The 17,781-nt window shown below is 40.1% G+C and overlaps 1 long non-coding RNA gene across 2 annotated transcripts; it reads right to left on the bottom strand.

Moving 5' to 3' along the window:
- Positions 1-16,469: 16,469 nt before the first annotated feature.
- On the bottom strand, positions 16,470-17,689 carry LOC145457970 (uncharacterized). 2 transcript variants are annotated; one of them, XR_013921034.1, is made up of 2 exons: positions 17,568-17,689; positions 16,470-16,670 (listed from the first exon to the last, which is right to left on the bottom strand). It is a non-coding gene; the product is annotated as an uncharacterized LOC145457970 (long non-coding RNA). The 2 variants fall into 2 exon arrangements; XR_013921033.1 differs by having other exon boundaries at positions 17,541-17,621.
- Between the last annotated feature and the right edge of the window lie 92 nt (positions 17,690-17,781).

The raw sequence follows: 17,781 nt of genomic DNA, 5'->3' as shown, positions 1-17,781 counted from the left end.
ATCCACCGTAATCTTGATGGTCGAGCTCTGATCAATACCCATCTGAATCTCACTGCCCTCCACGAGACCGTAACTTGACATTGTGTTTTCGTCGTCTGTCATTGCTACGTCATTGAATATCAGCTTGATTTGGTCGATGCCAACATTCTGAGATAGAGCTAATCTTTTTTTCAAATCTACAACTTTGTCACCTTGGTGTACATCGAGTTGTATTCTTTGGCCAGTCAGAGATATGATAGTAATCTTCATGTTGCTTTCTTGCATATGACAAATAGACAAATGAATGCTCTATCAGTAACCTGCTGAATATATATAAACCAGGTGAAAAAATCGGGAATCCCCATGTACCAACAAAATAGTAATCAAACGGAGGGCTGAGATTATGGCATTGTGTTCGTTAGGTTCTGGAAGCCTCGACAGTGCATAATAACAAAAGAGCGTTCGTCATGATATGCTTATAGCTCATTTGTATGACGACGTGGCCAATTCTCGTTGAGAGAGAGATCTTTGACTATCACTGTTTGGGAATTCCCGCTCCCGACAGAGCATTACCGAGACATTGCGCAACAGTGTATGTATATTCTGTATAATTGTTGATATGTACGTCAATTATGCAATTGCGATCAAGCGCTCTTACATTTTGCATTGGGACTGTAATGAAACAAATTTAGTATGTGCCATTAACGCCACGAACATCATAAAATATTGACACGCACCAAAGGCCTGGCTCGGTGACAATTTCTGGACATTGAGCAACAATAGATCCAATAGGTGACGAGATTGCGCGGTGGTATAGTGCTATAATCCACAGCTACAACACCAATGAGTTGTGGGTTCGAGTCCCACCGATAGCAACAATAGAATTCCTACCTAACTGTTGGAGGTTTATCTAGGCGCCTACTCGCCATCACAACCGCATGAGCGGAGTCTTAAAAAGCATAGAAGTGGGCCGTGCTACAAGTCGTCATGCTACGGAATCCAAAATAAGAAATATCAGCCTGGTGTAAATGACCACTGTAGTCTACAAACAGCATGAATATCACCAACAAACAAACGAACAAACAAACAATATATTTAGGGTTGCATTTAAAACAAATATGACCTTGAAATAAAAAGGTTTTTTTTTATTGTATAATTATGCCATAATTGTGTAAATACTTTCCAAAAACCATGTTGTATAAGCCTACAGACGATTGCCACCAGATATAGCGGACGTATACGATATGGGATCTGGGATGGTTGGATCGCTCAAAATATTCGGTTCAACAGCTATAGTACGTAGATATTTCGTCAACGGAGCTATATTTACCCTACATTTTCAACTGTCAATATCAATCACTATGACGTCATTATTGAATAAATATATCCACTATATCTAGACGAGTTAGGGACTTAGGGAGACAATCCATCCCGCATTTTAGTGTTTCGACCGCCGTTCACTGCGTTTTTGGTCATACTTTCTTTGGTCATGGCGAAAGTATAAGCCCATATTGACACATTATTGGTAAAACTGAAGTCATAATTGAGGTAGAGAGAAAGTGTTGACCTTATTTCGAGTTAACAGGTTAACAAAGGAGAAATTGTCCCTACCCTAGCGTATAGATGACCTGGCGCTTCTCCGCCCCCATTCGTCAAGTCATGTCCAAACAATCAGGTAAGATTACCATTACAGCCCGACCTATATTGGATTTTTGGGCCGATACCGACAAAACTGATATCTAACACCTTCACCGATAATACCAATATTGAAATAAAGTGGAATCTACCTCGAAAGGTGCATTTTCAAAACTTCAGAGTATTTATTTCAACAGCTTCTAAGCCATTGTAATTCTCGAACATGAAATAAACCACGTAAGGCGGCATCAGGACACCTTGAAAATGTAAGATATGCGAAATACAGCAATATTCCCAGTCTAGCGGTCAAGGATTATAGTTTTTTGACTTGCTACCACCATGTTGTGACGTCACAAAATTGCATCCAATAGCCGATACCGATATTTCTTTCAAAGTGTGATATCGACTTGATATTATCGGCGAATCGATATAATCGGTCGCGCTCTAATTACCATTGTGTAGGGATAGCCAGTGATCGGATTGAATTTTTTTGTATGCCAGCTCTATCACGAATGCCATATTTTCAGCCGGTACTATTACAAAATGTCATTGATAGTAACCAGTAATGATAACCGGTTCGCGGATCTCATAAAATGTTATGAAACGGCTCTATGGAACCGGTGCGTGCCGGCTGGATCCTACTACTGGCTTGACCATTCTATTATTATGAGGGTGCACCGTGAGAATTCGTCATTAACGTTACGTAATAAAAATATTAGTCGAACATAATAGCTGTGTATTGAAATAACACATAGAATGAACACAATGATACACATAACATTACGCATAACATAGCTTGGGTTTGACTGGGCTGGACGGATTGTAATTTAATATTTGAAGTCAGCACGTCTCGTCTAAACGCTGGCGTGTGCTGTTTAGAGAAAGACGTGATCTTGTCGCGACGCGGCGGTCGAGGGTCGCTGAGCTAAGAACTGACAAGATCTATTCTGTGAAGTGTGACGACTCCATTGGTACGACTACGGTACATAGTAAAGGTGCGTTTCAGGTTAAAGGGTTTCCAAAGTGGACGCCAGCGTCCCACTGGGGGCGCTCGCGAGCCATGAAATGGGCGATTGGGGGCGCTGGGTATAAAATTGGGCGGTAGGGGCACACTGAGAGCAAATGGGGGCGGTGTAGGTTTAGCAGGCAACTGCTGCGTATTGTTCAAACGATTGACAAATAAAGCAGCTAAATTCGCAGTAAAAAGGCAGAATCAATTCGGTCAGGTCAATTTAGGGTCGTCCGTGTATTTATTCAGTTGTACCAGAGAAGTCCATTGTTACTTGACAATGTTGATGAATGAACTAATTAAGCAGTCGCCAGTATCCCTGAAAAGCATTGTCCATTTGTGTTCTGTGAGAACTACGAAGTATTTAATATTGCTCACTGCGAGGTGTTATGGCTTATTACGAGAAACTGCCTTGCGTAATTCTATTCTCTGTTTCAAACCATCGTGGATTTTCCACAGTGCTGCGTCCGTGGCCTTCGACACGGCGTTCTGGTTGCAAGAAACGATATCGCTTGTACTTACGGGCATACTTTCGAAAATTTATGAGTAGCATGTACCCGTTATTAGTAATGATGAAACCTGATAAAGGTGAAAAAGGCACTGTCCAGATTCTGTGATAAGCCCATGATAGTTCGCTGAAATTTTGCGACACGTGAACTGTTCATATTCTCAAGCTTGCATGAGCTACCGGTCCAGCTCGAATACCCGATTTTGATGAAGAAACATGAATCAATCGTTTCAGAAAAATGCACGAGGATATGGTGATTTGGTTCCTGGATATATTCCAATCAGAAATTCCTCACTGGATAATCCATCCATTCTGTGAAGTTCCCGAGCATGAAATGATTGAGGAGCCAATCACATTGTAGTGTAGGACAATTTTGAGTTCAACCCAAAGTTTTATACCTCCAATCATTCGTTCTGGATTCACAATGGAATCAAATAAAAATACTCTCATTGGAGTCGGGTTGACTCTTTCGTCGTTGCCGTTCCCCGCTCATATTTGGATAGAACGTGTTGGCAGTCCCGTGACAAAATTTCTGACTCACAGCAGAAACCGACTTGAAAATACGGGACGTGTACTCTGGATATTTTAGAATGGGATTGTTCTTATCAAAACTCAAGCCTAATATGACGAGGATGATGATAATAATACACCATCTTCATACCTCTGGTTATTTGCTGTAATAAATGCAGAAAAACTTTCTGTTTATGATTTAGACTTGTCGAGGGGGTGCCGGGGGATGCTGGCACCTTATTGGTCGTCCAGGGGGCGGTATCTGGAATAAGTTTGGAAAAAAACTGAGTTAAACTATCGCTATCAGAGACTAAATTCAATTTTCAGATATAATATGGTCACGTCTAATATTGTGCACAGATCGAATCGCTATATGTTCCATTATTAGATAACGAAAAAAAGACTATACAGTCATAGTTTCATGCGATTGCTGAGCATCTAAAAAGCGTAGAAGGGCAAAACCACAACTTCCCACTTGTCAGTTCCCAAACCCTTTATTCTCTAACCTGGCCATCGTGAATACTATTTTATTCAAATACAAATTTTTCTACAGTTATAACTCCGCTTCCACTGGTTGGAATTGAGCCAAATGTGGTGGGCATCGTTTCTATAGACAACCTCACAATTTCACGGGTTGAACAGAAATTTAAAAAAACATTGTTTATTTTTATATAATAAATCCAAAACTTTCTTCTCTTGTAGCGATGGGACTATTGTTTTTTTAGCCAACCTTACAATTTTATCATGTAGCGAGTGAAATTTTTAAAAAAAGTTATTTTTGAAAACTCCGAATATTTATTTTCAACGAAACAAGATCCAAGGCCGACACGTATAATTTCATTGCGTATAATCACTGACCAGCGATTATCCTATATACATATAGTACTAGCTAATGTGGGGATTTAATTTTCAAACACAACGATATTGGATATCCAGATATAGAAAATCATCATGTTCGTAAAAGTAGCTTATTGGTTGATTCCACAGGAGTAAATAAATTTGAATTCTGAAACTGGAACACGTTCCTCCTGCACTTAATTTTACTCACTTGTCGGTATAATTATTATATATCGACACACTCTACACATTAACAGGACTGCTCAGTCTGCTGTGATCAGACTTGGACAACTAGAACATTTTCAGCTTTTCCAAATTAGATTAGAATTAGAAGAATTAGAGCTACATAGTTTTTTCTAAATTAGATTATACTTGGAATTGGAACTACACATTTTTTTTCCAAATTAGATTAGAATTAGAATTAGAGCTACACAATTTTTCCAAATTAGATTAGAATTAGAAGTAGAGCTACACAATTTTTCCAAATTATATTAGAATTAGAATTACTGAATTCGCAAAAAACTTGGAAATTGAATGAAAATGTGAATGAGAACCACATGCGGACCACATGCGGCCGGTGATCTGATTTGTGATTTTGCAAGAACGCGAAGTAAATCATTTCGAAATGCTGTAATTGATTTCAGTTTGAAATTATTATTGTTGTTGTTTCGAAATATGTTATTCGCCTGTGCCCAACAGCACTATTCCGCACTAGCTGAAACGGATTCGGCGTTGTACTAACGCATGGCTATTATTCGTCACAATTACTACTTTGATTGTCAGTACGGTGTAAGTAAGTAATGCGTCGGTGGCTTGGTACTGGATTTCCCTGCAAAATGTCGCGGACAGCGAGGTATTTTCAGGAAAACAATAAATTAGATTAGAATTAGAATTAGAATTAGAACATAGGACCATTTCACGAATTAGATTAGAATTAGAATTAGAGCATAGAAACATTTCACAGATTAAATTAGAATTGCGGGGATGAGAGCATAGAAACGTTCACAAATTAGATTAGAATTAGATTACTTGCATTTCACTCTACGTTAGTGAAATTAGACAACTAGAATTATCTAGTTGTCTGGCTGTGATGTCTTATTTTATTGGGGTGAGCAGATCAGCAGGCCTATTGCGCGGGGATATAGCGTACAGTGCTACAAGCAATTACTATTAAATAAATACAGTCCATCCTCAAGATTACCGGACCACGACTGACCTATCGATCTCGCTTCCCATGAAATGCCGCCCTATTCTTGTCGCTTTCTTTTTCTATACTGTCTTCTTTACTTTCATTAAGTGTGCATGCATCCTCTTGACATCGCCTCGGCCAAGGTGGGTGTCTGATTCCATAGACAAATCCAAGTCGCTTCGACATCTTCCTGTCTATTCATTGTATCGCATTTTTTGTGGTGTATTGAACTGATAAAATTGCTAATAAACCAATGATGATGATGATGATGATGATGCTATTTTCCACAGCTATACAGCAGCGACGGGTTACGAATGCGAGTCCGACCGAGATATACACCAGAATTCCTACCAAAGTGTTGAAGGTTTATGTATTAGGGTCCTCCTCACCGTGGCTTAAAAAGTCTAGAAGTAGATTGCACTACAAGTCGGCATGATAATAAAGAATATCGACCACTAGAGTCGACGCACCATGAGCACCAAAACAACAACAGTGCGCATATTTATCTGCCATAATCGTCGGCGATCGTCCACCTGCAAGGCAAAGGGTTCGAGACGTTGATATCGCTATCAAATTCACAAAAACGAAATATAATAGGCATTTGGTATTTGCAGTCTTGGAGGTCATCCTCCAAGTATGTTTAATGTGTTTACTATTCACCGATGCGTAATTTCCAGACTGAGTATCTATTTTGGTAACACGCCCCAGTTCTAGTATCTCACCCGGCACCACTTCCACAAAATTCATGATTTCTGTTGCCTGGTGCTCTAACCGGGCACTATAATCAATACGTAAAAGTAACCATATTTCAACGGGCATGTGATCGACATTATTAAGATCTGAAACGGCGCGGTATTTTATCAAGCTTGCGTGTGACTTGGTGATCACGTTTCACGGCTGAAATACTCGCTGCTCATTATTATTTTCATCCGCTCTGAACATCGGCGACCTGCGGCGCATAGGTCGTTTCGTGAAATTTGAAGAACTAAATTGACGAGTTGCCGGCGTTAGTGATGAGTTCGTAACACGCTTTTCCGCCAAAAAGCTTGATATCAAGTCTCGCTTTCGTATGTCGCGTTCTTGTTGTTGTGAATGAATTTCCCGAAAGTGCTTGTCAACGCGGTAAACTTGTATCAGTGCGACACTGTTTGTTCATTTTAGACACAATAGCAAATCGTGATTCTGATATTACACCAAGCCGCGTACTGTACGAGGTGAACGGACGACATGTAATTTAATGACATTGTATCCCGTAACTTCATCGGTTCAAAGTAACCGAGTCAGGGTCAAAACTGTGAAGTTTAGCTGCGAATCCAAACAGATGAGACACAAACCCTACCCACAGACGAATGTAGCCAATGATCTGTGTGCAGTAATTGCGTCCGGCAAAAGCAGTCGTTGGTACGCTTCAAAATTGCAGTCAACAGTAGAAGATTGTCAATATTTCTCTTGTATAGTGACTGCATTTCACGTGCCAAAATGTATCTTTGTGGTGAAATTATACTATATTTTGTTTATATTCTACGTCTACGTCTACACCTGAACCCTACTAAACGAGAATCAGAAATGCCGTTGATAATAGTTCGGTTTATTAGCATTAGCATTATTAGTACTAAAAGTCACAGGTCAAACTTCATGATATCACATATTTTGAAATCGATTGTAAGCGATTCCTCTCCACTGAAAACATTTATACCTCTAGAACAGTGGTTCTCAACCTTTTTGTCTTCGCGGACCTCTTTCGCACCGTCACGGACCCCCGCGGAGCCCCACGACGTTTTAGCTCAAATTTAGCTCAATTATCGCGCAATCGTCATCTGTCTTGTGCAAATGATAACTGTAGGCTTAGCGATAAACAGCAACAAATATACTTTTCTTGAATAGCTTCTTTGAGGTACAGAACTTCAACATACAATTGAATATAATATCATACTATTCATGTAAAAAGTAGGTTGACCTCTGTTATTTCGAAGCAAATTCTGCAACTGCATTTCTTGAAATACGTGGTCGTGTCTTGAAAATTCACGCCTTCAATTTGATATGAACGAGTGCCGAAAATCTATTTCCACAAATAGGTGGTGGCGAATAACAGGTAACGCTTCCGGCGTCATGTTCAGGTATGATCGCAACAAATAGCGCACCAAAATTGACAAACAATTTTTTTAATGAACATATAACGTCAAGCCTGTTCATTTCATCTAGCTCGAGCAGCTTATCATGAAGTTATTATGGAAAATGGTTGTGAATATCACAGGAGAGAATGGATTTTTGTAAACATTTCGAAGTCACCGTGATTGACCTTACTCATCCAAACATTTTTTCGACAATCCCCAACAAAACATCTCTAAACAGCAAAATGTTTGTATCAGTAGGCTATATTGGTAATTTCACAATTAATATGAGTCTGCACGGTAGGATATTTCATTTCAGATGGCCATTCTGTTGATGTGAGCTCTGGAGTTGTACTAGTAATGAAGCGAACCTGCGTCGTGATTTTTCGAATTAATGTAATACAAATTAGGTTATCAACTATTTTGAGGCTTCGCGGACCCCCTGAAAATGATTCCCGGGCCCCCGGTTGAGAACCGCTGCTCTAGAATATTTAGTGTATATCAACAGTTCCCTTCCCAAACTATTATTGCCCTTCGAAAACTTGTCAAAACTCGATGCGCGCCAGTGCATTCAAATTTTGCGTGTCTTTCAAGATTAACCTATACTGTAGAATTGAAATTACAAAGCCGTTTCGTTAAAAATGCATAATACTGGATTCATTTAATACGAACAACGTGCCTGTTGATTTTGCACATTTATTAAAACGCAGTACTATGTTTGTTTGCAATAGGCTACGTATCTAACGATGTCATTTCAGCCTGATTACTGTTAATGTGTAAAATAATCGGCTTCGTGCAAAAAGGATGTAAGAACACAAAAACACGGAGATAGTAACATCCTGCAGGTTGGAATTTGGATCGAGTTTACCCGAATCGGAATAAGTGCCTTTCAAAGTAAGCTATAAAGATCACGAAGGTTAGGGTTGATTTAACCTCGCTAATTTTGTTAAAATCTTGCGGAGATAAGACGTCTTGGTTGAATAACGTACTACAGAATGCGGTATTTTATACATGCGCGTGTATTTCGTCCGATTCAAGCGGCTTTGTGGCATTTCCGAGGTTCTATTACTCAATGAAAACGAAACATAACATCTTGGACGCGACAGAGGGGCATGGACTTTAAACTTCGTCGCACGATTAGGATAATCTGCTATGTTTGCTTCCTCCATATCTAAGAAATGAGAGGAGTGGAAATTAAATAACTATCAAATGTCTACATGCTGCACTTGACAAAGTCTCCGGGGTATACCGCTCTACCATTACGCCTTGGTACCCAGCTTGAGTCCCACCACGGTTAAATTTATTGAACATAGGCTATATCGCTTAGAACAGGGCGTTACGCCTTTCCTATATAATTCATAGGTTGATGGCGAACCTGAGTATGTCGTGACTCGCGTGACATTACCAATTCGATGACAACGAGCTGGTTTGAATTTTGCACTAGATCTTATTGTACCACCCATTTACCAGCAGACTTCTATATATCATAATTGAAAATCATCCTTGGGAATCAGAAAATACGCAAATGGAACGGCAGGAATATGCCAAAATGCCGAGTCTATATGAAGTCTATTATACAAACAACAACCTCGTCTTGTGATATCACTACATCAATACGGAGTTAAGGGACCAGTTGACCGGGGCCTACGATAAAGGCCCCGCGTGGACCTTAAAATACAAAATGATACCATGGCGCCCAAGCCTTCAACATTGCTCTAAGCGCTACCAACATTCAGGGAATCTCTGCGTACTCAGAAAATACTCAAAACTATTAAAAATTGCTGTACAAAGAAATCTTTCGTTCCCACCCAGTGGGTTCAAAGGAGCATACGCCGGGCTGGTAAAACATGCACTCAAATTAAAAATATTCCGGTATTGCCTGTCGTATATTATAATCAAAGATGCAGCTTGTTTGGTAGGTTACTTTAATAGATGTAATTAATTTAAATTAACTTAAGCTTTGGCCTAAAATCACATTTTGATTTAAAGTCGCAATTACAACATTTGAGGATTGTCCATAAATCAACAGAAGACGTCATTCGTTTGCGAATAGGGACCTATAGCACACGGAAAAAGCTTCCTCGCGTCAGAAATCTATCAGGGCATAGAAACGAAGCAAAATTTACCTATAACTGATAAATTAGGATATTAAAAAGCAGCATATCCATCTATACTTCTGCCAACAGAGTGCAAAATGTAATTTTCCAATGGTAAGTTCTAGCGATAACATATCGCATGTATGAATATGATAAACAACTTCCCATGTCTTCATATTATACTCCGTTTACATAATTAGTTGGTTAAAATCCCTTGTTTGATCTCACCTTAGTGTCATGTCATATTGAAAGTGAAAAAAGTCTGGTCATTGGTCAAGCATAATCGAATAAAAATGATTTGCCATCATATAGCATGATACAAGCCTTGCACTTCGCATTAGAAATGATTTTATCAGTTTCTTCGGGTTGAAGATCGGACAACATGTTTACGTCAACCAAAATCTACTTTTCCCCACAAAACCGGAAAATTCCTGCCACAGGCAGCATAACCAGCACAAGCAGGAGTTATTGTATTTTTGGAAAACGAAAGCTAGTATCATGCAATTAAAACCAAATTATACCATAGTGGAACGATTGGATTGGATTATCATACAGGACCGTTTAACTATATTTCATCCCACCGTGCTATCGGAACCACACCACATCTCCCCTATTACAGTTATGCTTCAAAAGAGGCATAAGATGCATGTTTGTTGGGGAGAAATATATCAGGGATAAGCTATGCGTCTCATGCACCATGTGTGAGTCATCAATGGTTACGCACTAACTAAAGAATGATATGAACTCCAGACTCCCCTCACGATAGTACCCTGCGGAGTTCATCGCTCCGAATCATTTCAAAACATAACAAAATTTCTAGAAGTATTACACCATCTCAAAACCATTGGCGTTTTGGCAACTTTGAAACAAAATTCGCAAACGTACCGAAACAAACCCCCGTCCTCTTCGCGGTCAAATTTAAACAAAGCATGATCAGTATCAGTATAATTTCTTCATTTCATAATTTCAAAACAACACAAGACTGTGATACAACGATAAGATAGGAGCGTGCTTGGACTAGCCTTTGAAATCGGATACTCAGCTGGGCCTAGACGATGTAAAGAGGAGGCATGTCCATTGTCCATTGTCCACTGAATGAGAAGTAAAAGAGGATCGTATTCACATGGATCACGGTTTCGATTCGAATAGTTTTTGAATAAAGTGTTTCGAATATCGAATCAAGTGATTCGAAGCGAAGCAAGCAAGCGAAGCCTTTGAAATCAGATACTGAGCTGGGCCTAGGCGACGTAAAGAGGATGCTTGTCCACTGAATGAGAAGTAAAAGAAGATGATACAATAATCACGTGAAACTGTATCGTATTCACATGGATCACGGTTTCGATTCGAATATTTTTTGAATAGACTGTTTCAAATATTGAATCAGGTGATTCGAACCGAAGCAACAGAAATAATCATATTACAGGTACTTTGCGCTTTCCCATTCGGCAAAGCAGTTTTGATTGACAGCGCCTAATAAGCATGTGCGAACTGACGAACCGATTACGCGCTTTAAGATCCTTGAAGCAATAGTGCATGAAAGGATATATAGGCCTACATTGCTATTATGTGTGTACTGCATATACTCTCTTAGTTTTATTTCTGTGAATAAAAACTTCAAAGAAAGAGATTTTATTATATTCTGGCTTGGATTTAGGAGAGGAGTAGGCCTACGATTAGAATTGACTGTGATTCGACATTTGACCAATTACCAACCTTAATATGGACAGTGGACACTGGACAGTCGCTAAAGGTACCATATAGCTGCATTAAGAAAATACGTGCCTGCGACCTGGTCAATCCTACATAGGACACACGACACACCGTAATGACACTGCAACCCGACTGACCTGCTTGTGTATGTGTAATGTGTATCTATAACCGTATAACAGGTGAGAGGCTAAGTTGCTTTGTATTCAGACATCGCGGTTTCATCATTATTTATTTCCCCAAATCGTACTGTAAAACGTTATTACATTTTTGGCCGCCCCAGTACATGGAGATTTTATACCTACCAATTTTCACAATGCATGCCATTTGTTAACGTCATTAGTAATTATATTACTATTGTAGGCGGAGGTGGGGATTTTGGTGGTTAATAAACTCCGCGATGCTGTTGCGATTTGTTACAGCCATTTAAAATGTTGCAATCTTGTCATGCTTTGAATCGATGAAATTAATAACAAAAGGACGGAGATATTTGGCACATATTTTGAATTCGCGGTGTGATAGTTTCTCGTTCAGGTTCACGACAAGCTTTCTTTACGCGTTCTAGTTCAGAGAAATTCGAATATTTCATATTAGTTCGCAGCTCACACCGTCGCTAATTTGGACAATATAGCTAACACCACTACCTTTGTGTCAGAACACAGCGTTGTACATTATACGGTGTCGATCCCGGGCACCGTAATATAGATGTAACATTTGATTCTGTCGTACTGGTGAATTCCACGTTCAATGTTATTTACAGTTTCAACGCAATGTATGTAACCGATATCTACAATGTCAAAACCTCGAGTCGACAAATTCACTAGAACACCTAGAAGAATTTCAAGATTTCAGTGAACCGTGCTCTTCATCTACTGTATTACTCATGCATTGTTTATGGCGATGGGTGATGATATACCTTTAAACCGCGTCGGGCAAATACGCCCACAGCATAGGACAGGTATAGCGCCAAATGTCCGATGATTTTATCTCATAGTCGCATTTGAGATAGCCTACACTTAACAGCGGTCGCATGCATGCTTTATTGATGCGCGCCGTCTTTTCTCCCGCCCGTCCAGTACAACCGCAAAGAAGAACGGAATAGTGTAAAGATAGTTGTAATTTTTCTTATTACCTCGCGGTATTTACGTATAAGCCTCGGGCGATTGGCAGCTCGCGTCGTATCGCGAAGCGTAAAATCAGTCAGGCGAGTTGTGGAAAACTCAAACCATCGCTTTTTCTTTCCTAAACTTTTTGACTGCGCGCCCCGTCGCGAAATATACGCCTTCGCGGACATGGAGCGCGTAATTGGATAGCTGACCGTTCCAGTTAGTTGGAATCTATGGCAGCGCAGATGGGCGACGCGGTAGCAAAGAGGAGCGTGAAAAATAATTTCATTTTATCTACAAAAGGCGCTGCGAAGATAATAGTCAGTAAATCGTTCCCTATCATCGAGATTTTGCCAAATAACAGGTTTAATGGAGGGATAAGCGGTCACGCTAAGGTAGACAAGGATGAGTGTTACGCTTTTCATGAGTCGCGTTTTGTTGGTGTAAGGCGCGATCTTATTCTCCTGAATTGAATCGTGGATGCTCCATGTATATGTGTAGGGATTACACATTCATAGTGCCTCTAGTAACGTATTAGCGCGTCACGTTTTCATAGCATCATCGCTAATCTATTTTCCAAACAGGATCGCTACAATTAGAAGTGCGCGTCTTTGCATCATGGTAGTTAAATCCCGGACGGCCAATTGTCTTGGAGACTACGAGCAGTGTGCTATCCATGTAATTGGATATGATACCGAGAAATTCTTGGCTTGTCGTGTAATAGTTTTCGACGCCATGCAAATAATAAGGAGATATCCGAATCCGATATCGTTTAAGTGGTATCAAAACAAGTATCATTTTAAGATAAGAATCTTGTCCGTAGACATGAAAATATTACCGAGAATAGGTGTGAATAGTGGCTTAAACACGGGCGGAGTTTTGACGAGACGTATATACGGCGGTTAAAACTTATCAGATGAATTAGGCAATTTCAGATTAACACGGTGAGTGATCACTGCAACGCGCAGAGCAGCAAATTAGGTATTATATATGGAAAGCGTGAAACATCGGGATCGCCGAGATCAAGATTAATCGATCTTCACTGTGCGGCTAATTCGGATTCCAAGGGATTTGCGACCGCCCACAATGCTCCCTGGCTGGATATTGTACGGATGGTTTATTCTTTTCACAGGATTTGGAAAATCGTACTATGGAGTGTTCAAGTATTAGCGTAAGTTAGGGCGACGTATAGTCGAACTTTCGGTGGAGTAATAACCGAAGTATCGGTCTGGGTTGCGTCGTACTGGCTTCTGCGCCCTGTGTATCTGGAGAAATGACGGGAAAGGTCCAAACGGTAGTTTTATTCGATCATTTTTATGGTGGATTTTGACTGGATAATCTCTATCGATTAAGCACTGTTAAGTGTTCATTGTTCAGTTGTTCAGGTTCACATACGCATTCAGTTCAGGATCACGGATCGCTTGATTTGCGCTCTTTCGACTGGTTTAGTTATAACCTTTTGAAATATATTGTAGCAATGCGTGTGTAACAGGGTACTGTTTTCGTGGATTGACTCGATATGTAAGTAGCCTGTAATTGATGTTACAGGAAATGTAACATATAGGTTTCTTTGATGACTCTATCACACAGTACACAGAATTACATAACAGGAAATCATTAAATGTACCGTTCAGTTCATAATCGATGCACATCTCATATCAATAGGATATATGCTGCTAGTAACAGTCGGTTTTGAAGCTGTCACTCGGACACAATAGCTTATCTAATAAAGTCATCAGAAGCGCAGTCTAGAGAGGAAATGGGAAGCGTGTAGGACTGTAGATTTTCCGCAACAACTTAATTCTAGCTCTAGTCTGGATCGTTATCAACACTTTGGTCTATCATATGTACAGTTTACACTCTACACTCACTCGTTATCAATTCTAGTAAAACTATTAATGACCTGTAAATACCAGGTGGCAAATTAGCTGACAACGATAATGCAACGAATATATTTTAGATGAATACATTTATATCGCCCGCATACAGGAGTGTTTATGATAAAATGGTCTGACAGCGAGCCGAAGATAGGACACAATGGGAGTTGTATATGTGCTAATTGTCGGTTATACACTATTATCTCCGAACATTACAGATGCATATTTATCATAATAGCTTTATTACTCGGTATTACCGGGTCACGTGTGGTGTAACTTGAATCCGAAAACACACGAGAGCTTGTTATGTCGTATCGGGCTCGTAAGTTAGTTTTTCAAGAAAACTGAACGCAACGCCGTTGTGAGCAACATTCATCGATCTACTCATTTCATTATCGGGTCTTCATTACAGCGAGTCCTCAAAGTGCATCTGTTGTCATTTACACTCGCATAATATCAATAAATTTGGCTTCTTTGACATCAATATTCTTCACCATACCGCAGTTGCTCTGTCGTATTGCATAATAGCTAATCCGAATAATCTTTCACAGTTAAGCCAGACCCAAATTATTGCGTTGCTGGCATGTTGCTTCGAAGTACAACAGTTACCACAATTACGATTTCTGTAAAGTATACGTAGTAGTCTTCTGCAGCATTCGAACAAATGTTTTTTTTTCAGTCTGTTAGCGATGTTGAATTTTTTGTCTCGTGTTACAGGTTTTTATCAACCGGATACTTGTGTAAACTGATACCGCTGGCCATTCCTCCTTTTTAGTTCAACGGCTCGAGTTCACCTTAAGATTGTTTTGATATATATACTTCTACTCTATTATGTGTTGGAATTGTGTGTTAAATGACTACTACACGTAGTGGTCGAGGCATATAATAGGTCAATGCAGCTCATGTCAAACAGTTCTATAGGAATCCTACTAAAATATCCAGACAACGACATGTTATGATCTTATAAATAAAATTACACCCATTGTGAGCTTATTTAACTACGATACTCGACCACAGGAGTTAACTTCAGAGGCGGGAGGTTTGCGTTAATGTCAAGTATAAAAGTGATCAGCTTCGCGTTGATTTACAGTTGTTCCGTCAGTTCGCATGTAAGGCAACCAGCATAATTTATGCTCCTACACTTTTTTGCTTATTTGGGCTTCTCAAATTGCGACCCTATTTGGGACGCTCAACAGTCGCGATCGCGATACATTATCTTTGAATTACAAAGTAGTACTACTTTTTTGTCATCACTGTCGCTGTATGAACGCAGCGCTAGTGCGTTCATCGCGATGACGCGTACCTTCGCCATGTTCAAATTCGGTACTACTTGAAGTTATATATAGGCTCATTAATGATAATGAACGAGAACCTTCGTCTTAAAATGTGCAATTCCAGGTACTTCGATCGTACATGTCACACTAGAAAGGAGTAACGATTGTAGGAAGTTTAGAATTGTCCCCCTACATAATTTGTATGAATGTTACCGAATTTCCTGCTGTTGAGAATTTACAACTTCAAAAAATCTCTTCATGTCTCGCCCGGGCTCTGGTCTGCTAATTGCTGGCCTGGTAATTGCGGATACTGCAACCAATTAGCCTACCTCAGTTTCACTGCGCAGGAAATGCATAGTAACTGGTTTTAATTGACTCTTGTACGACAGAAAGTTTGCAAAGTTTGATAAAACCTGCGTTACGTAACTCGGTTTGATGTCCCAATGCGAAAGCCCGAGCCCCAGCTTGCATTTGTAATAGGCCTCGAAGAGAGAGAGAGAGAGAGAGAGAGAGAGAGAGAGAGAGAGAGAGAGAGAGAAGAGAGAGCGATAGAGCCAGACCTAGACCTGGTATGTACTACTTGTACTAATCTGTCGGCTATACCTCACAACTCACAAGTCATCAGTCAGTCTTAGGTCCCGTACAAATTTATTTAGAAATGGATGGGTTGGGATATGGAAAATGAATGAGGTTGCAGACTCGCGGATCATGAAAGTTCGAGAAGCCGTCTCTGTACTCTGTAGTAAACAAACGCATTGGGTCGTTGCATTGTGATTAGGTCCAATAGTACCCATTGTATAGTCCAGTCCCCCGTAAACTTGTTCATCAAGTGCTGGAATGTATGAAGACTAGGGTTATCACATAACGACTTAATAGTATGTTGTAGTAGAGGCTTAATGATATGAATTTTCAGTTTATTTCAATGTAGAGCACTCGCCAATCTGCGTCTATCAATGCTAAAATATCCGATATAGATAGAATCTACAGAAGTCTATGTACAATGTGCATGCTTTTGAATTAGCTGAATGGTGGGATCCAGAAATAGGATAGCTACCTGTAAATTTTTGTTACAAGTAGCCTACTCGAATGTTTTAATGCTGCTCCATACGTACTCTGAAGTTTGAAATGTGGCTCCGACATCCAAAAAGGCTGGAAACAACTGCTATATGTCCTTGAATTAAGTGATTTCATTTTAGCTAGTAGTCACCGGAGTAGTTTGCGAAAAGCTGCGCGGGCTATAGCAGGGATACTATTTTAGCTCATAAGGTTCATTTTCAGAAGTCTGAATCTCCCGCCTGCCAAATACACAATACACATAATGTAGTCGTGGATACTGGGAGACTACCCAACTTTTCCCCGCAGGTATAGCCTACTTGTAAAATTAAAATGGCCTACTCTCCCGCCTGTGCACCAGATCAGCATATTCTAGTTGCGGATACGCAAACAGCAGTATTACGCACTAATCATAAGGCAGTCACGTACCGTACATGCGCTATAGTAGCCTAGCCGTGCGTTAGTAGAACCAACAAGGTCATTTTATAGCTAGGACTGTGATTTTTCTTGTGTTTTTCCGTTTCAATTTTAGAGCTTATCCCTGTGACATGCAGCCTATCGCGCGCTGGGGAATCGGATTGCCAAATGTAAACCTCCTCTAAATCCCGATCTGACTCGTAATGAAGTTGGGTCGAGTATATGCTGGTACCTATTGATGATGAATCGCAGCATCTACCTTAAACCTTGGTGAATTTTCTCGGCCCTGTAAGCCGATGGTTCTCCGCCCTCTCGAACCAGACAAGTAATATCAGCTATCGAGTATTATCGACTCTCTCACCTCGCCAGTCTCACGTTGCTCGCGAAGGCGGAACAGTCTTCTCTTCGCCTCGGTGTGGTTTAGCGATCGCATTATTTGCAGGTTTTTGTTAGAGTAGCAGGGTCTTCAGGTA

This window comes from Botryllus schlosseri, chromosome 15 (genome assembly GCF_051294905.1).
Source record: "Botryllus schlosseri isolate E-star chromosome 15, Bs_hap1, whole genome shotgun sequence".
Taxonomy (NCBI): Eukaryota; Metazoa; Chordata; class Ascidiacea; order Stolidobranchia; family Styelidae; genus Botryllus; species Botryllus schlosseri.
The sequence above is the reverse complement of the archived record's forward strand: the minus strand, read 5'-3'. Positions and strand labels throughout refer to the sequence as shown.